A 24415-nucleotide genomic window follows, 5' to 3' on the forward strand; every position below is an offset into this window, starting at 1 on the left:
TGGGATCGAGACCCGCATCGGGCTCCTTGCTCCACAGGAAGCCTACTTCTCCCTCTCCCATTCCCCCTGCTTGTGTTCCCTCTCTTGCTGTGTCTCTCTCTGTCAAATAAATAAATAAAATCTTTAAAAAAACAAAAACAAATTTTTCTATGGAAAAAATAGTGTCTTCAAGACACATTTGACCACACCTTCTACTTCCTTCTGTTCTTCTTACCCAGAGACATACAATGTTTCAGGGTTTCGCCAGAATAAAGTGCAGTGTTGAGCTCTCAGTGACTGAAGGAATCCCCCCACCCCAAGTTTCTCTGAAAACCAGGGAACTCTTTCTTATTTAAAGCCCAGTCCCTGGGACTCTGGCCACATCCACCTCTCTCCTTCCCAGCATCATGGCCAATTTGTCATTCTTTCTAAATTTCTCAATTTCACCCATGAAGGCAGGGGGACCTTTTTCAAGAGAGTCACAGATTTTCCAGTAAATAGTACTGGCAGATCACAGTTTTTCCAGCAACTTAAAAAGATATATAAATAATTTAAAAATTTAATGTTCTTCTCCATAGGAAAAAAAAATATCTGGCATATCAACTGCAGAGATGTTAAGTGCATTTTAGTTCTCAGAAAATACACCGTGTGTCAGGTACATAATTTCATTTAGCCTATTGAGCAGAGCAAGCTATTGTGAGGGGGTCTGTCATGTCTCCATTATTCCCAACCCCTATTGGAGTTTAATCACATTCAGGGCTATTTGCAACTATGGTTTCCCATTTCAAATGACATTAGGTTAAAATTAAGCCTATAACTTATACTTTGGGATTTAATATGCAACGTTTTCCATCAGCATATTATACTGGTTAAGTTGCTTTTGAGCAATGTAAAGGAAAAATAAAATAAAAATATCCAACTTAGTGTGAGAACTTGAGAACCACTCATTTTGTAATTTTCCTGAAGGTCATGTCCAGTAGGGAAATACCTGGGAGGGCCACTCATCTTTCATTGGCGGTGTGGCTGGAATCCCATCAATCTCATACCAATGTCTGTGAAAAGGTCAACTGCCCCTCTCGAGGCAATGAGTGTTTGTTTCTTTTTAAGATTTTATTTTATTTTTAACTGTATTATTATTATTTTATTGTTAAGGAATCCAGTTCTATGACTGTCGTGAAATAGAGCCCAGGCTGGGTTAACAGTCATGAGTCTTAGAGGTAACTACACCGGACTCTAGACTTTCTGGTTATAAGCACTGGCTTCTCTCTCTACCTCAGCTGAAAACCCAAACTCATGAGGCCTCAATCCCTGACTCCCTATTCCCAGAAGATGCCAAAGCCAACTATGTAGGAGGCTTTTTCAGAGGAGAAGACAACTTTGCTTTCCTTTTTGAGGCAGGCAGCAACCCCAAACCATGGACGGGTTGGGACCTGGGCAGGCCTCAATGGTTAAAGATTTTATCTTTAAGTAATCTCCCCACCCACTGTGGGGCTCAAACTCACAACCCAAGATCAAGAGTCACACACTCCACCAACTGAGCCAGCCAGGGGCCCCAAGGCAATGAGTCTTTTTGAAATAATGGTTTGGGCTGGCTCCTGGGTTCCCCGTGGTCTCTGACTTCCCCATGGTCTCTGACTTCACATAGAGCTGCCAGTGAGAATTGCACAGGTTGGGAATGGTGCCTCCTGGAGTTGTGCAGTGCACAACCTACATAACTATGGTTCTGCTTCAGGGAGCTTACATGGGTAGAAGAAGAGAATGGCGGAGTACAAATAGCTGGGAGTTTCTTCAACAGTGGTCCTGCCTTTATGGACATTGAGTCCCTCTTGGCTCCATTCCAATGGAGAGGGCTAAGGGCACTAAATGTGCCACTGCCACCATATGGTTCAAAAAGATCCCACATGTCATATTGACGGCTGGGTCTGTAACCATGATGCACAAAAAAACCCCACCCACCCCCCAAAAAACCCAGAAACAAAACAAAACAACAACAAACCACAATACAACTGTAAGTTTGCTCTACTTCTATGTGCTCAGAAAAATGGCTCCCAGGTCTCTACACAGGAAGCACCATAATCTCATGGTAGCCAGAGAACCCATGTCCTGCACACCCCCGGCTAAGGCTGAACCACTAGCTCCCACTGCTTATGAGGCACCACAACACCCAGGCATTCAGGAGCCCCTTCTGTCACTTCTCTTGTCCACACCCCCAGGCTCCTTGGGTTTTTCCTATACTTCTGCCCTCTGCCGAATGCTGGATTCAGTATAGACAGCACTCAGTTCCTTGAGGTCCCTGAGGAGATTCTGGGTCTATCAGAGAGAAACATCTACAAGGTAATGGCGTTCTCTTGTGAATCAGTTGTATGTTACCAAAAACCCTTACTATGGACTGAATTAGTGTGTCTTTCCCAAATTCACATGTGGAAACCCAAATCCCCAATGTGATGGTATTTGGAGATGGGGCCTTTGGGAGGCAGTTATGGTTAGATTAGGTCATGAGGGTGGGACTTCATGATGGAATTAATGCCTTTAAAAAAAAAAAAGATTTATTTATTAGAGAGAGAGTGCACAAGCCAGGGGAGCGGCAGGCAGAGGGAGAATCAGGCTCCCCGCTGAGCAGGGAGCCCGATTTCGGGGCTGGATCCCAGGACCCTGGGATCATGACCCGAGCCCAAGGCAGATGCCCAACCGACTGAGCCACCCAGGCACTCCTGGAATTAACGTCTTTATAAGAAGAGCAAGAGACTTGAGATCCCTCTTTCTCTCCCTGCCATGTGAAGATACAGGGAGAAGGTGGCCATCTATAAACCAGGAAGCAGGCCCTTACCAAGAACCCAACCATGCTGGCTTCCTGACCTTGGACTTCCTATCTCCAGGACTGTGAGAAATGTGTGTCATTTAAGCCATCCAGTCTATGGTATTTTGTTACAGAAGCCCAAGCTAAGACAACCCTCTCCAAAGAAGACTGAGAAGAAAGGAAAATCTAACCTGGAAAGTTCTTTCTTCCTCTGATCTGAATCTGACTTCTAGCAGGTTTAGGTCCTAGTTTTGCTCTGAGGAACAATATGTATGTGATTCACGCTCTCCTACCTTCAGCCTTCACCTTCTGAAGCTCATTGTCTGGTTCTCTTCAGTATTTTCTTCCACAAGCTGAATTTCCCTAGTTCCTCCTCTGTATGGCCTGGTTTCCAGAAGCTTCCCACCATAGTTAGCTTGTTGCTCCATGTTGATGTGCTTTACAAAATGTAGGGCCTAGAAATGACCATCCACCTAGACACGGTTACATAGGAGCAGTCTCTATTTTCATGTGCATGTTAGAATTTTGACATAAGGTAGTTAGGGGATATTTAAAGTGCTTTAAGAATTGACTTTTGAAAAATAGACTAGATTGGTACATAGACCAAAAAAAAAAAAAAAAAAAAAAGGCTGTATTTGAGCTATTACTCTATGGTATGTGTTTTGAAGTGACCTACATGGCTACATTGGGTAATACCTACTAGAAGATCTGATCAGTCCCATATGACCTTTGGCAGGTCCTTTCTCCCATTTTGGGTCTTGATAACTTCATCAGGGAAATGGGGTGTTAAGTGGTGGTATCTAAGCTTTTCGTGGTTTGTTCTTCTTTCTTAGGGGCCCAAGTGTTTCCCAATAGTGAAGTGCAACCACCCAGCTCTGCTGCCCACAGACACACGGTTGGAGCTGCAGGACCAGATTCTCCGCCATCTCTCCTTGGAGTGAGAAATGTGGTGAGACGGGGGGTAGGTGGAGGAAAGGGGCGGGGGCTAATCCTGAGTCCAGGACCAAGAGACCAAGGTTTATTCTTAGCTCCTTCATCTGAGCCAGACTAAGTTGGAAATTAGGGCAGAGGGAAAAGCCCCTTTCCCCACTTCCCTTCTTGTGTGTCTGTGCCAAGGCGGGAGACACTCACTACGGGTGATGGTCTCCTCACTACGTGTACTCCTATTGGGGTGTCTCTCTTCTCCCCAGTATGTCTACTCACACTGGCATTTATGGGAGGAGAGGGAAGGTCTCCAGCAGTGCAAGGAAGGCGTGGCCTCCCTGTGCCACAACCACCCGTGGCCACACACCCAGGAGAGCTGAGTCTCAGTTTTAGCTTCTTCTATGCATCCCGGCCCCTCCACCCATAACGTGACCCAGAATTTCCACTCTACAGAGCGAATTACCTATAGTCAGTCCTCATAAGACTAAATCCTACCATGTCAATGTGACTCTGGAAGGAGAGAGGAGTTGCCTTGTTTTTCACAGCTCCCCCTTCAATGGTCTCTGACCCCAAGGTGTTTGTGTCTGCTGAGCTGACTTTGCTTCAGTGTTTTAGCTTCTCACTGACACTTCCACAGCCAGCCCTGTGCCCTGCCTCCTTCCCTCCCATGTCCTCCATCTCCAGGTGGGGAGCCTTTACTCAATCTTCTCTGGTCTAATCTAATCGCCCACAAGCAGCCTCTTCTGCTGCTTTCTCTGACAGACTTGATTTGTCTTGATGTGTCAGCCTTTGGGCCACTGAGGCCGTGCTGACCTCTTTGAGGAGCTTAGCTTTTGGGGTGCCCAGGAACCCACTCTCCCGAGGGCTCTATCACCCTGTTCTTCATCACAGCGGATGATGGGTTTTTCTAAAAAGGACCTGGGAGGGGCGCCTGGGTGGCTCAGTTGGTTCAGTGTCTGCCTTCCGCTGGGGTCATGGTCCCAGGGTCCTGGGATCGAGCCCTGCATCGGGCTCCCTGCTCAGCGGGGAGTCTGCTTCTCCCTCTCCCTCTGCTTGTCACTCCCCCTGCTGTGTGCGCTCTCTCTCTCTATTAAATTAATAAATAAATAAAATCTTTAAAAAATATAAAAAAATAAAGAAGACCTGGGAGGGCAGCCCACACCATGACTAAAGCTGTCGACATCTCTCCTTTCTAAGGAGGCCTTTCTTTCTTTCTCCCTCCCACCTACCCGGCAAGGGCCAGGGGCCAGGGGCCAGAGGTGGACACTTCAGCTGCCATCGTATCAATTAGACAACAGTTCTTTAGACACTGGACACGCTGACAAAAGGGGCAAAACATTACATATCGTATCATGTTTATTATATTTTAATCCTATCCTATCCTATCATATTTGTATTCATTTGCTAGGGCTGCCATAACAAAATACCACTGAGTGGCTGGCTTACATAACAGAAATTTATTTGCTCACGGTTCCAGACAGGAAGTCCAAGATCAAGGTGCCTGAAGAGTTGCTTTCCTCTGAAGTCTCTCTCTCCTTGGCTCGCAGGTGACCTCTTTGCTGCCCCTTCACATGGTTGTTCCTCTGTGCACACATCCCTGGTGTCTCCCCGTGTGTCCAAATCTCCCCTTCCAATAAGGACACCAGTCAGATTGGATTAGGGCTCACCCTAACAGCCTTGATTACCTCATTAAAGATCCTATCTCCAAATGAAGCCACATTCTGAATTACTAGGGGGTAGGCCTTCAATGTATGGTTTTGGGGGACACAACTCATCCCCTAACAATATTTTTTCCCAATCCCATCATCGACTTGTGCTGAGATCATAGCAAAAAGAACTGTCTCAAATTGCAGCGTGGGCGGTTTTCACTAGATGTAAGAAAGGTTCAGGCATAACCCAAATTCAGATCCTGGGGTGGAATCTCACCTGGGGTGAGGAAGAAGGAGTAAAGATAAAGGCGGGCATCCCAGAAAATACACATTCCCATCCATTTGGGATCCTTTCTAGAATAAGGTTAAATGAAATGATTTTTCAGTCCCAACATTCATTCATTCAATCATTTTATTTAGCAAACATCCACTGAGGCCCTCACGGTGTGCCAGACACCAGGAATCCAGAAGCAAACCCATGAAGGTTCTTGCCCCCCAAAGGAGGACTTATGTGTACTGATGTCTAAACCCTGAACAGGATGGGAGGAGGGCAGGGGCAGCCAAAAGAAGTGTCAAGAATACTATGAGGCTTGCACAGTAACGAAACCACAGACCTCAGCCCAGGATCAGCACAGGCTTGTGCATTTCCTTGCTGGCGCTCAGCAGTTCCCACACTCAGAGCAGCACCCTCTATTTGAGAGAAGCTTGCAAAAAGCATCGCCTCCCTGGGTTTGGGAGATCTGAAGGACCTCGCACTTTGAGCCAGCCCAGGGGAAGCTGGAGACGTTTCTAAGCCCCGCACCTAGGGCCGGCAGGTAGGAGGGGGGCGTGGCTGGCCCTGTAGTGGAGTCACCGTAGCCACAAGCCAGGAGGTTTGGGATCCAGTGAGCCCGGACCCTGAGCCTACTATAGCTGCAGTCAGGCAGGCATTCCCAAACCAGACCCCTCTTCCCCTTGCTCCTCACCAAAGCTGAGTCACACCCACCCTGGGGAGCCCACCAGGTCCCTGGGATCTACTGCAGTGTGAGTGGCAGCCGGACGCAGAGGCACCAGACAATCCACAAGGTACCAGACACCTCTATCTGGAAGGTAAGCCTGCCATCTAGTGTCCAAGCCTGAGAGGCGCAGGGGCAAGCAAGCTCTCTTTGCCCTGCTGGCCGCGCTCAGCCTGCGGCTTCTGCTTTGGCCACCCTCCATGAAGGCACACCACTTTGCTTTCAGGGTGGATTTGATTTTTTGGAAACAGCTAAAAGTCACTCTAAGCCAAACGGTTACTGATGGGAATACAAAGAAATAACACCGATTTTCCTCTGGGGTTTGTAACCATCTAAAGGCAAGTGATTATTTTGAAGAATATATATATTTTCAGTGAATGTCTTGAGATTAAAAGTCTCATTATTTATTATTTATTTATTTATTTATTTAATTGATTTATTTGACAGAGAGAGAGACAGCGAGAGAGGGAACACAAGCAGGGGGAGTGGGAGAGGGAGAAGCAGGCTTCCCACTGAGCAGGGAGCCCAAAGAGGGGCTCGATCCCAGGACCCCGGGATCATGACCTGAGCCAAAGGCAGCCGCTTAACCGACTGAGCCACCCAGGTGCCCAAAAGTCTCATTATTTTAAAGCCAATAATGTGTACCATGGAATCCGACTAAAGCACATCTTTAGGGAAAATTTAAAATACATCTCCCCCCCTTCCCTCCGAAATGAGTGGTGGTGTGGCTTTTTCCATGCAGGCCCGTGTTTTTGTAAGAAAGGAAGAACGGTTTCTTTGATTTAGTCAGCTGCTGAGCAGGGAGTCATCCATACAGCCTGACAGATGACAGAGCCCAGTCTTCCCTCAAGTGCTGGTCCCTCAGAACTGAGTATTGAACCCAGAGATTGGGTCTTGTTTGTCATGGGGCTTTCTTCAGAAGACTTCAGATCCAGGAAAGGGCTAATGGAGGGACACTAGGCAGGACGTCAGCTGTGTTCTTGTTTCTCAAAGGAGTGTGGAGCTCAGTGCCCAAGCCAGGGGTGGCAAAGGGCCTGGAGTCCATCTGAGGACACAGAGGGATGTGCCAGAAAGCTAAAGCATCAGAGTCTCGGCTATGTGGTCGTTGGGATCAGTGGTTGAATGGTTGCTGCTTCCCTGAAAAGCAGGAGCCTCAGAGTCCCAGACTGAGCCTGACTGAGGTGGGAAAGGCTAACGAAAGTCCTCCCCAAATCAGCAAACTTCCTGAGCAGCTCTAAGCTCCTTGTGTCTTAGGAAAAGACTCCTTCTGCAACACTTAGAGCCCTCTTTTCCTGAAGCAAAAGGCAGACCCCACTCCTAGGACCCTTGCTAACTTCAACATTATCTGAGTACAAAAGGTCATTTCAGTTGGACCAAGCCTGGAATTTAAGCTAGACCATCAGGTGTTGAGGAAGGTGAACTAATTTTTTTTTAATATGGAACAAGGTCAGGAAAACAGGGCCCTCACTCGGCCTTGAGTGTCTAGCAACTCCATTATTCCCTTGATTAGCAGTCTGCTGGAGCCGGAAGAGTCCTAGCTCATAATCACAGAAAGAATAAAAAAGTTTTCAAAAATTACTAATATTCCAAATGAAATAATGGACCTAGGTAGCAATCATCAATGAATGCTAAAATCATCGGGTGAAGGTTAATGGGGAATTCTGTGGGCTGACACTACCTAAACCTAATGATTGATGTTGGCAACATTAAGTGTGAAACATCCAGATATTATATGTCTCACAGTAAAAGCACCACCCTATGAAGTATGGGTGCCTAAAAATATTGATCCTGAATCTAATCGAGGCCCTAAATATAACTATCAGTTTACCGAGAATATGGAGGACAGAGGAACATTTTATCTGACTCCACAAGAAAATAATCAAATACAGAACACAGACATTATACAGGACAAATGAGCCGGTTCCTCCCCAAATCAATGGCCAGGATGGACTGCCTCAGAACAAAAGAAACCAAGAGACACAACCATATGCAACATGTGGATTTTGAAAAAGCCAACTGTAAAAAAGGTGTCTGAGATAATTAAGAAATTTGAATATGGACTGGGTTTAGATGATTTTGAGGAATTATTATTAATTTTGTTAGGTAAACGACATTGCGGGATGTAAAAAAGTCTTTTTTTTTTTTTTTAAAGATTTTATTTATTTATTTGACAGAGAGACATAGCGAGAGAGGGAACACAAGCAGGGGGAGTAGGAGAGGGAGAAGCAGGCCTCCCCGCAGAGCAGGGAGTCCAATGTGGGGCTCGATCCCAGGACCCTGGGATCACGACCTGAGCCGAAGGCAGACGCTTAATGCCTGAGCCACCCAGGCACCCCTAAAAAAGTCTTATCAATTAGAGATACAGGGGCATCTGGGTGGCTCAGACGGTTAAGCATCTGCCTTTGACTCAGGTCATGGTCCCAGGGTCCTGGGATCGAGCCCCGCATTGAGCCCCACATTGGGCTCCCTGCTCAACGGGGAGTCCACTTCTCCCTTTCTCTCTGCTCTCTTCCAGCTTGTGCTCTCTCTCTCTGGCTTACTCTCTCTCCAATAAATTAATAAAATCTTAAAAAATTAGAGATACAAACTGAAATTTTCAGGTGAAAAGACAAGCTATTTAATATTTGCTTAAAATACGCAAGCAGGAAAAAAGGGAAAGACATATGAAATAAGGATGGCAAAATGTTGATAATTATTGAAGCTGGGTGATGGATATAGGGAGGTCCTTTTATTCCCAATTCTGAGTATGTTTAGAAATTACCATAAACACACACACACTGTGGTGCCCCCGACACCCATGCAGATCCCAGTTCGTATCATATTATGTAAAATATAGCCTCAGTCTGGGTCTGGGGAGAACAGGTAGACTCAGATGGAAGAAGCAAGGAATGCCCTTGGCAAGTTTGGGAGACTGTTCCTTCAGGCTTTTTGGATTTGAAAAGATAACTGAAAACAACAATGAGATAGATAGCACCATATACCTATTAGAATGGCCGAAATCCAGAACACCGACAAAACCAAATGCAAAATGATAGAGTTAGTCTATGATACTATCATAATGGATACATGTCATTATACGTTTGCCCAAACCCACAGAATGTATAAAACCAAGAATGAATCCTAATGTAAACTATGGACTTTGAGTGATAATGATGTATCAATGTAGACTAATCAGTTGTAACAAGAATACCACTCTGCTGGGGGAGGCTATGCACCTGTCAAAGCAGGAAGTATATGGGAAATCTCTGTATCTTCCTACCTATTTTGTTGCAAACCTGAAGACTGATCTAAAAAATAAAGTCCAAGGGCACCTCGGTGGCTCAGCTGGTTAAGCATCTGCCTTCAGCTCGGGTTGTGATCCCACGGTCCTTCAATAGAGCCCCGTATGGGGCTCCCTGCTCAGCGGGGAATCTGCTTCTCCCTCTGCCTCTGCCACCCGCCCCTCCCCCACTCATGCTCTCTCTCACTCACTCTCTCTCTCAAGTGAATAAAATCTTTAAAAAATAAAATAACTTTTAAAAAAGATTTTATCTATTTATTTGACAGAGAGAGAGACACAGCGAGAGAGGGAACACAAGCAGGGGGAGTGGGAGTCCCGATGCGGGACTTGATCCGAGGACCCTGGGATCATGACCTGAGCCGAAGGCAGACGCTTAATGACTGACTCACACAGGCACCCCTGAAATGATCTTTTAAAAGCTACTCCAAAATGGACAGAATTGGGACAAAATAGACTTCTATGTGAGAAGAATCTAAAAGGCTACTGCTTCTTGGCAGTGCTGGGAATTGGCTACTAACTAAGCCGAAATAAGCAGCATCTGTCACAGACACACACACAAGGACATCCTCAGGGCACACATCGACAAGTCAGGACAGAGAGGAGCAGATGCACATGTGTGCCGACACACCCATGTAAACTGACTACACACATGGAAACTGACCCTAGCAGAGACCCCAGCACAGCCAGCCCCCTGCACAAATGCCCGAATGCCCCCAGGGCACCAGAACACACCTGCTTCCCAGACACTGCTGAAATAGAAATCCAAAGACAAACAAATGAACTCAGTAGCACTGAACATTAACATGTGGCTATACAGAGGCAGAAGGCTTGGCAAATGAAAACCAAACTCTCAAACATCCATCCTACTACTACAGGAACATCTCGATTAACCTGAGGGTAAGTTTAAAGTTGTGTCTCCCCCCCAAAAAAAGCGTCCATAGAAAAAAGACAGCACTTGACTTTGTCGTGCTTCATTCTTCTCACCATACATTCCCTCTAAGAGACCTCGTGTAAACTAAAGCCTCATTCAGCACGTGTCTGCTAACCACTCCCAATTCTCGGGTCTCTAGCTCTTGCCTCGTTCTCCAGCTGCAGACTTCTCTGTTCAACTGCTATTGAACATTTCCTCCTTTTTGAAAAAAAATATTTTATTTATTTATTTGACAGAGAGAGACACAGTGAGAGAGGGAACACAAGCAGGGGGAGTGGGGGAGGGAGAAGCAGGCTTCCCGCCGAGCAGGGAGCCCAATGTGGGGCTCAATCCCAGGACCCCGGGATCATGACCTGAGCCGAAGGCAGATGCGTAACGACTGAGCCACCCAGGCACCCCTGAACGTTTCCTCTTGGATGTCGTATTGTAGTTAAGGTACAGGCTAAGCTTATTTCTCCCTCCTGGAAAAATTCAGAGGTAGACTGCCCAGGGCAAGTGACAGGGCACGGCCACCTTCAACATTTTCATCTCTGAGCCCATGTTGGCTCCTTCAGTGCTGGTGATCTTTCGGCCAGTGGAAAGGAGAAAAGAGGCAGGAGAGGTTCATGCCCAATCCTTCTTTTATTTATTTATTTATTTATTTATTAGAGGCGGGGGGGAGAGAGAAAGAGAGAGCGCATGCATAAGACAGGAAAGGGGCAGAGGGAGAAGGGGAGAGAGAGGGAGAAAAGCAGACTCCCCGCTGAGCGCGGAGCTAGAAACAGGGCTCTATTTCAGGACCCTAAGATCATAACCTGAGTCAAAACCAAGAGTCGGGCGCTTATCCAACTGAGCCCCTATGCCCAATCCTTCTAAGAGCAAGACACACATCACTTCTCACATTCCACAGGCTGGAGTATGGTCATATGGTTACTTTCTGCAAGGGAAGCTGGGAAGTAAAATCATTAGGTGGGGGGCCATGTGCCAGCGACCACTATCCTTGCAGAAGGGCAGAAAGGTATTGGGGGATAATCGGAACCCAGTTATATCCCTTGGATACCTCAAATTCAATATAAATAAATGTAAACTCATCATGTTCTTTGCCTCTGCTTCCAACAGTGCCTCCTCCAATCCCCAGCTTGACAGATACCCTACCACTTACCCAGCTCCCCAAGTCAGTTTGCTGGATATTGAATTAAATGTTAAATATTGAATTTGAATTTCAGATAAAAAAAGGAATCATTTTTTAGTATCAATATGTCCCAAATATTGCATCTATTTTTATCTGCTAAATCCAGCAACCCTACACCCAAGCCAGAAGCCTTAGAGCCACTCTGAATTCCTCCCTCCTTTCCCACTTTCTTTCTTTTTTTTTTAAGATTTTATTTATTTGAGAGAGAGAGATAGAGAGCATGAGTGGGGAGAGAGGCAGACGGAGAGGGAGAAGCAGACTCCCCACTGAGCAGGGAGCCCGGCATGGAGCTCGATCCCAGGACCCTGAGATCATGACCTGAGCTGAAGGCAGACACTTAACCGACTGAGTCACCCGGGAACCCCTCCCCTTCTTTTTCCCACTTTCAATTGCCTTCCAAGCCCTGCTGATTCTTTTCTATAATATTTCTCATTCTGTCCCTTCTTCTCCGAGATATCTCCACTGTGACTTCCTTGGTTTGGGCCATCACCCCCTCTCTCAAAGACTCCTGTAATTGCCTTCCACTTGGCCTTCCTGTTTCCAGCCTTGCCCCTTCTAATTCATGCTATGCACAATAGGTAAACTGGTCTTTCTAAAACACAAACCTGACCACATCACTCCTCTGCTTAAAATCCTTCCATTGTTCCCCATGGCTTTCAGGATAAACTTCAGACTGATTAGCCAGGCTGATAAAGCCCTTGATCGTTTGATTTCTCTTTCTCCCCTGATAGGCCTGTCCCTAACTTATTTTAGGCACATACTTTTGTTCCCAAAGCCCTTGATGCACTGTATTGCAATAGCTGACTTGTCTGTGTGTTTCCCCAAGCACATTATACATTTTCCTTCAGGGCAAGGACTATGTCTTATTCATCTTTATACACTGAGCAATCGGCACTAGTAAACAATTAATCAATGTTTATTGGATGAATTATGGTTTTCCAGCTTGCATTGTTCCTATTCCCATCCCTGTCTAGTTCAACATGTCTTAGTCGGACATTTTCCTCCATTCCAGATGTGGACCTTTCTGCACCAGTCTTAAGCCAGTTAAACCTTTATTCTCACTGAAACTCTCTGAGCTCTGATTTCCACGGCTCAACCACGATGAAAAAGCTTCTTGTCCACTCCATTACGCTCCTACCTAATGGACATTACGATAAAGAAATGACACCTTACCGAATGAGGCCCTAGCCAGTGCCCCTCCTGAGCTGAGTTTCAGATCATGATTCCAGCTGACATTGGGCAGCTGTTAGATGAGAGTTTCTCGCCTGCCCTCCCAACCCCCACAATTTGCCCCCAGCCCTTCCTCATCCCCTGGGGAGTAACTTCTCTCTCTCTCTCTTTTTTTTTGTTTTGTTTTGTTTTGGGCCACAGCAGTGTTTAGCAGGAGCTGGCAGCCATGCCTTGTTTGCGCTGTGATCTAACACCAGCTGACAGGTGGGTTTCGGGGTGTCTCTGGGGCCGTGGCCTGTTTAGTGGATTTACCACTCTAAACTCAATTACAGGAGACTTTCATGTTCCACAGGCAATTCCAGTCCCTTTTTGATAAAAACTCTGGGGAGTAAATAAGTCAGGATGGTGATAGGGGCCTGCCATTTAATATTCATTGAAGTACACATGTTTGGAAATTGGAAGCAGAGTTTAATCCATTTTCATATTTATATCAACATGAAGCTTTAAAAAGGACCCCTCCTTTTCTCCACCAATCTTGTCAATTCCTCCTCTGGAAAGATAAAGGTAAACTGGATATAAACTTTTTTTTTTTAAACTAGAAATATGCAAAGTTATAATAATTGAAGTGTGAGCTTCAGATCTGTTCATTTTCAACTAAGAACTAATTCTTGCATTTCATTTGAACTCCCGGGAAAGGCAGGTAACAGATAAACCAAAGTCACTGCTGTTTCTGACGGCTAGACTTTTGGATTTGACTTTGCTATGGGAGCTCAGTGAAAAGCAGATGTTGGGAATAGAGAGATCTCAGCTCCAAGATCTTACAATTTAGGGGAAGGTTTCACAGCCATTCCAAGTAATGTAAAAGCACCCCTTTTAAGATAAAGGCAAGGCTCACAAAAAAATAACAAGCGTTCATGCTCACCAATAAAGGTTACAGGACTGTTCAGTGAGGGAGACCCGAAACCTGGGGAGAAAGAGTTAACACAGGGGAGGGGGTGATGTGTTGTTTTGCTGTCCCCCCACTCTACCTTGTTTTTTTTTTTTTTAATGTGGATGAATGTTTAAGTATGGCGCTGTGGTCAAAGGCATCTCTTTTAATAATGCAACACACAGCTTCCTGAGGGGACAGCCGTTGATTTGGAAACTGAATATGGTGCACTCTAAATTCTCCTCCCCAAGGAAGGCTGACTAACTGATAAGTGCCACGAGCTAGCATGGGGACTCATTCTGTCAAATCAACTTGCTGGAAAGGCCCCATGCAGGATCTGCTCCAGTCTCTGGGAGCTAATGTGAGCAGACACTTGTGACATTAGACAGTGCAGCAGGCCTGGCGTGAAGGAAAAGTTCACCAACCGCCAACAAGGTGGTCTTTAGATGACAAGGATAAAGAAATCAGTGCAAATTTGTTAATGTAACAACTTGGAAAAGTATGCTTTCAAAAAAAAGCCACTCTATGGGGAGAGAGGATCAAAAGGAAGAAAGGCAACAACAGGACTTGGAAGCTTTCTTTGGGCTTTCTGTACCTTTTGTGATATGGCCTTTTCTCCTGGTCCTTTTTCTCTACTGGGGAATCTTCAGTTACATGAGTGAGGCCCACTGCACAAACCACTGCTCCATCTAAAACCAAAAAACAAATAAAATAAAATAAAATAAAAGTAAAGAAAGGAAAATAATGAAGAGAAAAGAAAAGAAAATGCTCGTGCTTTTGCCTTACTGGGGTAAGTAGCATGTCTCCTCTTTCAGATGGGTGATCACCTGACTATTTCTGAGAATTCTCATCTGTCTGATCCCGGTGCATTAGTCCTGGAGGAAAACTGAAGCAACTGTTATCTGGGAAGAGACATGGAGATAAGATGTTACCTGTGTGTCTGACACAAAATGTAAGTAGATGTCTGTAACTGGATCAAGTATTTTAAGAATCAAATAGCACTACAGGGAAAAAATGGAGTTATTGATATCAGATAGAGGAATTTGATGGTGTTGAGTGTCTGATTCAAAGAGGTGGTTCTGCCAAGGTTTTTCCCCCTTGGTGGGGTAGTATAGCATACTTCTTCCATATTTAAAATAGAAAAAAAATACATAACTTTGAGTATGGTGAGCTGAATCAGCTCTCCCGTGGCAGCTGAAAGAACAAGGGCTCTGGAGAGAGATACCCTGTGTTCAGGTCCTGGCTCTGCCACTGATTAGTCTGTGATCTTGGGAAAGTTATTTCATAAAAACACTTACCTCGTAAGATTATTCTAAAAATACCTGCTTCATAAGAGTCTCATCACGAGTGAATACATGTGAAGTTCTGAGTTGAGAGTCTGGAATATACTAAGGGCACCATAAATTTGGCTGTGATTATTATTTAAATGAGTTTCCATAGGTTCTTTTTTGAAATCCAAATTCAATTAATTAACATATAGTGTCTTATTAGTTTAGAGGTAGAGTTCAGGGATTCATCAGTTGTATATAACACCCAGTGCTCATTACATCACCCAGTTACCCCAACCCCCCACCCATCTCCCCTCCAGCCACCCTCAGTTTGTTTCCTCTGGTTATGAGTTGGTTTCCAAACCCAAAAGACTCCACCCCAAAACTTCTAGAACTCATACAGGAATTCAGTAAAGTGGCAGGATATTAAATCAATGCACAGAAGTCAGTGGCATTCCTATACACCAACAACAAGACAGAAGAAAGAGAAATTAAGGAGTCGATCCCATTTACAATTACCCAAAACCATAAGATACCTAGGAATAAATATAACCAAAGAGGCAAAGAATCTGTACTCAGAAAACTACAGAGTACTCAAGAAAGAAATTGAGGAAGACACAAAGAAATGGAAAAATGTGCCATGCTCATGGATTGGAAGAACAAATATTGTGAAGATGTCAATGCTACCTAGAGCAATCTACACATTCTATGCAATCCCCATCAAAATACCATCAACTTCTTTCAAAGAAATGGAACAAATAATCCTAAAATTTGTATGGAACCTGAAAAGACTCCGAATAGCCAGAGGTATGTTGAAAAAGAGAAGCAAAGCTGGTGGCATCACAATTCCGGACTTCCAGCTCTATTACAAAGCTGTCATCATCAAGACAGTATGGTACTGGCACAAAACAGACACATAGATCAATGGAACAGAATAGAGAGCCCAGAAATGGACCCTCAACTCCATGGTCAACTAATCTTCGACAAAGCAGGAAAGAATGTCCAATGGCAAAAAGACAGTCTCTTCAACAAATGGTGTTGGGAAAACTGGACAGCCACATGCAGAAGAATGAAACTGGACCATTTCCTTACACCACATACAAAAACAGACTCAAAATGGATGAAAGACCTAAATGTGAGACAGGAATCCATCAAAATCCTTGAGGAGAACACAAGCCTCTTCGACCTTAGCCGCAGCAACTTCTTCCTAGAAACATCGCCAAAGGCAAGGGAAGCAAGGGCAAAAATGAATTATTGGGACCTCATCAAGATGAGAGGCTTTTGCACAGCAAAGGAAACAGTCAACAAAACCAAAAGATAACCGACAGAATGGGAAAAGATATTTGCAAATTACATATCAGATAAAGGGCTAGTATCCAAAATCTATAAAGAACTTATCAAACTCAACACCCAAAGAACAAATAATCCAATCAGGAAATGGGCAGAAGTCGTCTTCTTTTTTTTTTTTTTTTAACATATGTATTATTTGTTTCAGAGGTACAGGAGGGGAAGAACCTATAGTGGGGGGGAAATCGGAGGGGGAGACAAACCATGAGAGACTATGGACTCTGAAAAACAACTGAGGGTTCTGGGGGGAGGTGGGGGGGTGGGTTAGCCTGGTGATGGGTATTAAAGAGGGCACATTCTGCATGGAGCACTGGGTGTTATACGCAAACAATGAATCATGGAACACTACATCAAAAACTAATGATGTAATGTATGGTGATTAACATAACATAATAAAAAAAATAAAAAAAAATAAAGTGCATTTTGACTTAAAAAAAAAAAGAAATGGGCAGAAGACATGAACAGACATTTCTGCAAAGAAGACATCCAAATGGCCAACAGACACATGAAAAAGTGCTCAACATCACTTGGCATCAGGGAAATACAAATCAAAACCTCAATGAGATACCACGTCACACCAGTCAGAATGGCTAAAATTAACAAGTCAGGAAATGACAAATGGCGAGGATGTGGAGAAAGGGGAACCTTCCTACACTGTTGGTGGGAATGCAAGCTGGTGCAGCCACTCTGGAAAACGGTATGGAGGTTCCTCAAAAAGTTGAAAATAGAGCTACCATATGATCCAGCAATTGCACTACTGGGTATTTACCACAAAGATACAAATGTAGTGATCCGAAGGGGCATGTGCACCCCAATGTTTATAGCAGCAATGTCCACAATAGCCAAGGAAAGAGCCCAGATGTCTATCAACAGATGAATGGATAAAGATGTGGTATATATATAATGGAATATTATGCAGCCATCACAAAAATGAAATCTTGCCATTTGCACTGACGTGGTTGAACTAGAGTGTATTATGTTAAGCGAAATAAGTCAATCAGAGAAAGACAAGTATCATATGAGCTCACTGATACGAGGAATATGAGAAACAAAACAGAGGATCATAGGGGAAGGGAGGGAAAAATGAAACAAGACAAAACCAGAGAGGGAGACAAACTCTAAGAGACTCAATCTCAGAAAACAAACTGAGGGTCGCTGGAGTGGAGGGGGTGGGAGGGATGGGGTGGCTGGGTGATGGACACTGGGGAGGGTATGTGCTATGGTGAGTGCTGTGAATTGTGTAAGACTGATGAATCACAGACCTGTACCCCTGAAACAAATAATTATTATATGTTAATAAAAAAAATTAAAAAGAAAAACACTTAAAGAGTTGGTTTCCATAGGTTCTTAATGACTGTAACTAAAAGGAAGGGTTCCGTGGTCAAGTAAGTTTAGGAACCAGGTTTAACACAATTAAGCATTTTTTTTTAACCGTGGTATTTTTCAGCACCTTTGTTATGTAAACATGCATGATGAACACCCAAGGAAGAATTTGCTTTCTAGTATTTGATCCTATAAACCCTTTTCCCAGCGAATGCTGTTCCTCAAGTAAAGGAAAAACAGTATTCCCAAACTCTGGTTCAGGAGTTAAAGACATTTTTGAGTCATGGTGCCTGATCCACTAAGGCAATAATTTATTTTTTAATCGTTTTTTGTTTTTCCTAAGTAAGCACTCCGCTGAATGTGGGGCTTGAACTCACAACTCCAAGATCAAGAGTTGCATGGTCTACTAACCCAGCTGGCCAGGTGCCCCCTAAGGCAGAAATTTAAAGCATGGTAATTGATTACCATACAGACCTCGGAGGTCTCAAAACACTCCCTTTTAAAAACTAGTATTTTGTAAAGTGGGATTGCAGGAGGCAGAATAGTGTACGGTTAAAACCCAGACACTGGAGTTGGACAGACCCAGGTTTAAATCTGTCAGGCAAGTTATTTCCTATCTCTAAGTGATCAGTGTCCTCAGCTGTGACATGGGGTTGGTGGGGAGATTTACCTCCCCATTAAATGAGGTAATGCCTGGCTCTGTCAGCTATTGTCGATGTATATATCCCAACAGAGGGGCTAGTATTTGCCAACAGATAAGGAATCGGTCATTTTGTGCCCAACTGCTCTATCAGTCAGAGGCCTTGGTACCTCTAGGATGCAGTGGAAAAAGCACTGGAATAGGAGCCGACATCCATGGGTTTTAGAGCACCTTTGTGCTTAACTGAGCAGATGAGCAGAGAGGACATATTTACCAAGATTAGCACACTTCTGTGCCCAGTTTTCTCGTCTGAGAAAAATCAAAGCAGCATGCACACCTTTCCTGCTTGTCTCTGGGTTACTGTAAGGCCCAGAGAAGCTTGTGTACATACGATTTTCTTAAACTGGAAAGACCTACTGCTGTTGCAGACATAACTCCTTGAAAGCTTACTACAGTCCACATAGCGTACTCGGTTGCCGGAGTCCAGCTCCAGCCGGGGTGTGTCTCTCGTAGGAAAGGACGGCGTCGGCGAATGAGGAGACACAGACACAGGGTCGGGTTGCAAGCATCTCCTCCTGACAGCCTCGGAGGAACTTTATTTATATGTTAGGATATCTTTGTTTTTCCAAATCTTAGATCATTTTCTGGATTACAGCCATAGCCTTCTTTCATTTTTCCTTTGTAATGATTACCATGACCTTTACTGATTTCCGCTTATTGGCTTTCACTAAAACTAAAAAACAGTACGCAAAGAGAAAGGTGCTAGACAGAGCGTGACCGTTTTGTTATTTTGTTCTATAGAAACTAATTCTTTGTGGAATTAGTTTCATCATGATTGCTTAGATAGGCGTAACTAAGATGAGTAGTCACTTTATCACGAAACCCCAGAAATATTCCCACAATTAAGATTGCCATAAATAAAATGAAAGAGAAGAGCAGGAGCCAGCTGTGGAGTCTCCTGTTTTCAGGATCGTCCCCCACACTTGGACTTTGTCAAACAGCATGAGCAGCTTGGCTCGCGCCACTCGGTCTTACGTGTAAGGCCTCATTTTAATCTTCACTACGAGGTGGGTATTATTATACCAATTTAAGGGATGAGGAAACAGAGGCTCAGGGAGGCTAGATACTGCTGATTTCCCCCCCAAGCTCTCACAGCTAGTAAGTGGTAGAGTCAAGAATCAACTCCCGATTTGTCTGACTCCAAAGGTCCTAGAACCACTGTACTTCAAAAATACCATTAAAATAACATTTTAAGTTCAAAGTCAGCATTGGCCACATACACTTTCTCCACTAGCATCTACAGGCATCTTTTTGATATTGTAAAAATCTCTAACTTGGACAGCAGCCACCAGTTAAATGAAGATGCAGCACTGGGTAGAAAACAGAATGATCGACGCAGGATCCAGCCTCTTAACTGGATGATGATTTATGGACACTGGCCGGCTGGTTAACTTTCCCTGGGACCTGTGTATGTTTGCTTCGATTATTATCATGACTAGCGTATGTCGGAGGGCACCAACTCGGAGGAAGTCGTAACCTGTGTTAACTGATCTCTAGCTCCTGAGAGCTCCTGGATGGCAAATTGATGTACACAGCAAGTGGCTTCACAGACTGGGGCAGAGCAAGGTCTGTGAGAGTGGGAAAATCCATATTAACAATATGCTATAAAACACTTTTTGTTAGTTATATATATTCCTTTACTTTCATTTCCCAAGAATAGCTCAGCTGTCAAAGCATTTCCAAGATTTCCATAGATTCGGCAAATACTGTGCGATCGAATTATTGCTCTGAGAGAAGTTGCAATTAAAACACATTAATCATTGTAACAAAGGATCCTTATTGAGGCTGACAAAGGTGGTGAAATCGGATGAATAATTAGGCTGGTTAATCTTTTAAAAGTGAATTAAACTGCTAACAAGTTAAATCACTATGATTTTCAAAATAAGCCTCCAGGGTGAGCAGAGAATGGGATTATCATCTTCATTTTTAAAAGATATTTTCTTCCTCATTCTTAATCTCTAGGCTTGTACTAGAGGCCCTGGGTTACAACACTGGGGCCCTGAGGAGCAGCTGGGGGGAACAAGGCTGGTCAAGGTGGGAAGGCATGTTCTTCACTCCCCCGCCACCGCACAGTGATTTCTTAGTGTATCTAAAATGAACAGTAGATAGAAGAATCATGCATGGATGACCTTTAAATGTGATCCAGAACTAACATGGCACCTGCTCACCAGCCATTCTCAATGACCTAAAGTGGATCCATCACGCGGTCCTGATTTCATCCCCACCGTAAGCCAACCAACCATGACAATGAGGTCCTTCTACGATTTCCTCTTTTGCTCTTCTCTCCAGTCAGATGGCTTATTCTTCCAGACAACACCTCTTCTCTTTGTATTTCAATTACTCTGGAAGGTTTGCCACGCTCTGAAATAAACCAAGATAGACATTACAGACTGATAAGTCATGGGAAATGGACAGAATGGGACAATAATCATTTGGGCTAAAGTCTTTTTTTTTTTTTTTTAAGATTTTATTTATTTATTTGACAGAGAGAGACAGCGAGAGAGGGAACACAAGCGGGGGGAGTGGCAGAGGGAGAAGCAGGCTTCCCGCCAAGCAGGGAGCCCGATGCGGGGCTCGATCCCAGGACCCTGGGATCATGACCGAGCGGAAGGCAGACGCTTAACGACTGAGCCACCCAGGTGCCCTGGGCTAAAGTCTTGACGTTGGCTGAGCCTCCACAATTCCGGGGAGTTCTAGGGGATGCTATGATGTGTTGTCCAGACCCCCTTCAGGAAGGAAGGACTTACTCCTCCAGCAGCTGGGAAAGCTGCTGGAATCTGGCCTTCAGCTGTTAGCCTTGAAAACTGCCCCTCCTCAACAAGGTCACACTTCCTTCCAGACGTAGCTGACATCCAATTGGCCAAATTACTTGGGGTCTTGACAAACAAACTGCTAAGAGAATAAGCAATACCCACAGAAAAATTAATATGTCCTGGGATCTCCCCAATCACTCTGGCAATTTCCAAGCTACTTTGATTATTCTTTAATCTCCTGGTGATGCCCTTGCCTCAGGTCACTGTGAGAGAAAGCCAAATTTAAATGGGCTTGCCATGAATCGGACCCATCTCTATCTTAGGCTTGAACCTAGGGAATCGTAACAGAACTGTAAAGTATCAAAGGAAAGTTTGGGAAGCAAGCTAAAACTGGACCTCAGAGAAAGGCGAAGAGGAATGGAGGTCACTTGGCCCAGGATAAGGGAAGTTCTGTTCACTCCCTTGCAACGCAAAAAGTCTATTATGAGGAAAGTGTTCAGTTCTTCTTTGACTTTCCATAGGAACAAACAAGATTGAAACAGAGAGGACTTTACTAGGATTACCAACACTGAACATTGAAAACTTCAGAGAGATTAAATCAAACTAGTGTGTGTTCTATTTTTTATTTTCAGGATTGCCTTTAAAATATTTTATTTTGGGATGCCTGGGTGGCTCAGTCGGTTAAGCGTCTGCCTTTGACTTGGGTCATGATCTCAGGGCCCTAGGATCAAGCCCTGAGTTGGGCTCCCTGCTCAGTAGGGAGTCTGCTTCTCCCTCTCCTTCTGCCCCTCCCCATGCTCCTGCTCTCTCTCTCTCAAATAAATAAAACCTTAAAAAAAATATTTTGTTTTATGGGGCGCCTGGGTGGCTCAGTCGTTAAGTGTCTGCCTTCGGCTCAGCTCACGATTCCAGAGTCCTGGGATCAAGCCCTACATCGGGCTCCCCGCTCCACGGGAAGCCTGCTTCTCCCTCTCCCACTCCCCGTGCTTGTGTTCCCTCTCTCGCTGTGTCTCTCTGTCAAATAAATAAAATCTTAAAAAAAAAAAAAATTTTTGTTTTATTACTGTGTAACATACTCAGATGGTTACAAAGTTAAATCTACAGAACAATGTATATTCAGAGAATTCTAACAATCCCTGATCCTCCCACCTTAATCCTTCCCTCTCCCACAGGAAGTAATTTTATGTCTTTACTTTGGTTTGGCCTATATTCCTTTTCAAAAAATATCTTTCTTCCTTTCTACTATTTCTCTTCAGTCTTTGTCTATTGTGCTTCTTCTCTTTTGAGTTTTCCTAATTTAGTCTTTATTTCTGAAATAAATCTCTTTCCCTTTATTTCTAATTCTTTCCTGGGTCTATCACCTCATTTCCGAAATTTTCTCACTCCAAGTTGCCATTCTTTTAACTCTTCTATCATTTTCTCGATTTCTTTTAGCTTCTTTGAAGTATTAGGATATACTTTTCACCTTTTTTGTGACCATATTTTTCTAAGTGGTTGTAATTTGGGAGTGAAAATGCTTCCTTGATGCCCCAGCTTCAGTGACCTACATCTTCCCTCCTCTCTACAGGCCTCTACCTATCGCCAGGCTTTCCACCCCTCCCCACTCATCCAGGATCTTCCTCTACCAATTGCTGTCTTTTCTCCTTTTCTGTACTTTTAACCTCTCTCCCTACTGGAACTTTTCCTTCAGCATAGAAACATATTTGTATTTACCTATCTTTATTTTTTTTAAAGATTTATTTCTTTATTTATGAGAGAGAGAGAGCAAGTGGGGGTGGGGGTGCCCCTGTATCTACCTATCTTTAAAAACTATGATAAACTGCCTCCTTCCCACCCTATATCCCCCTTTAGCCATCTTCTTCGCTAATTCTTTTCTTAGCCAACCTTTTGCAAGGTTTTTTTTTTTTTTTTTAAAGATTTTATTTATTTATTTGAGACAGACAGAATGAGAGACAGAGAGCATGAGAGGGAGGAGGGTCAGAGGGAGAAGCAGACTCCCTGCCGAGCAGGGAGCCCGATGCGGGACTCGATCCTGGGACTCCAGGATCATGACCTGAGCCGAAGGCAGTCGCTTAACCAACTCAGCCACCCAGGTGCCCCCTTTTGCAAGGTTTATCGGTATTACTTCTTTTCCCAATTCCTCCTCAACCCATGCTGTCAACCCATGCCGTGTAGCCCGTCTCTACACACCTCTGCTGAAACTCTTGCAAAGGTCCCCACTGACTTCCTTGTTGCTAAATCCAATGACTATTTTTCAGTTTTTATCTTATGGGACCCCTTTCTACTCTTGAACACAACTGACCACTTCCTCTTTCTACAAGTGCTCTCTTTTGCTAGTTCTCTTTCTCTGGTTTCTCCTTCCTTAGCCAATCACATACATTTGCTATTCTGTGGGGGTGGAGGGGGGGTTCTGTCCTTGGTCCTTGTCTCTTCCCTTTTGGCCCACTCTCCCTGGGTGATCTCATTCACTGCCTCAATTTCCACTACTACTCAAATACTTATAACTTCCTATTTACTTATTTATTTACTCACATTCCTCTTTATCTGAAAATGAACTTAGGATACCTCAGTAAAATATACATTGAAAAAATTAACAGAAAGTCTAGGCAAAGGGTGTGAAGCAAGGGAAGCAAACAAAGTAGAACATAAAATTTGGTTCTAAGATTTCCTGCAGTCAGTGCAAAAAGGAAAACAGAACATTGCACATGTTTCACAGTGTTCCTGAAATAAAAGTAAACAATTTGTTAAATAGAAGCACAAAATTTATGGTTCTGAGACATAAGCATTTTGTTCCATGGGTCCTCATAAAGGGGACACTGCACTGTGTTATGGAGCATCCTCACAGTATATTAGCAAATACTACATTTTTCTACAGGTTTTTAAGATTTATTTATTTTATTTGAGAGAGAGAGAGACAGTGTGTGTGTGTATGCTTTGAGCACAGGGAGGGGCAGAGGGAGAGAACCTTCAAACAGACTCCCCAACATGGGGCTCGAACCTATGACCCATGAGATCATGACCTGAGCTGAAACCAAGAGTCGGCCACCCAACTGACTAAGCCACCCAGGTGTCCCTTTCTACAGGTTGTTTTAAAAAAACTAATGCCTCTTGATATTGATGAATTAGATTTTTTTCAAAGTAAACATATGGATGGTCAAAACCATGTATCCCAGGTACTCTGGTTTATGACAACTAAGCCT

General features: G+C 44.1%; 1 long non-coding RNA gene across 7 annotated transcripts in view; it reads right to left on the minus strand.

The window, feature by feature from the left end:
* LOC123851363 (uncharacterized) overlaps window positions 1-24415 on the minus strand; it is a 92452-nt gene that overhangs the window by 43392 nt on the left and 24645 nt on the right. For 4 of the 7 annotated variants that reach the window (XR_010405722.1, XR_010405721.1, XR_010405720.1 and 1 more), the window contains exons 3-5: window positions 20703-20823; window positions 14611-14726; window positions 14420-14513 (exon numbers count right to left, since the gene is read on the minus strand). This is a non-coding gene — a long non-coding RNA (uncharacterized LOC123851363). Of the gene's footprint in view, window positions 1-5169; window positions 5328-13343; window positions 13861-14419; window positions 14514-14610; window positions 14727-20702; window positions 20824-24415 lie in introns of those variants that run through there. The other 3 variants (XR_008506902.2, XR_010405719.1, XR_006792561.3) reach the window with 3 other exon arrangements.

This window comes from Mirounga angustirostris, unplaced genomic scaffold (assembly GCF_029215605.1).
Source record: "Mirounga angustirostris isolate CCGP_5_RB_7025 unplaced genomic scaffold, mMirAng1.0.hap1 SCAF_10, whole genome shotgun sequence".
Taxonomy (NCBI): Eukaryota; Metazoa; Chordata; class Mammalia; order Carnivora; family Phocidae; genus Mirounga; species Mirounga angustirostris.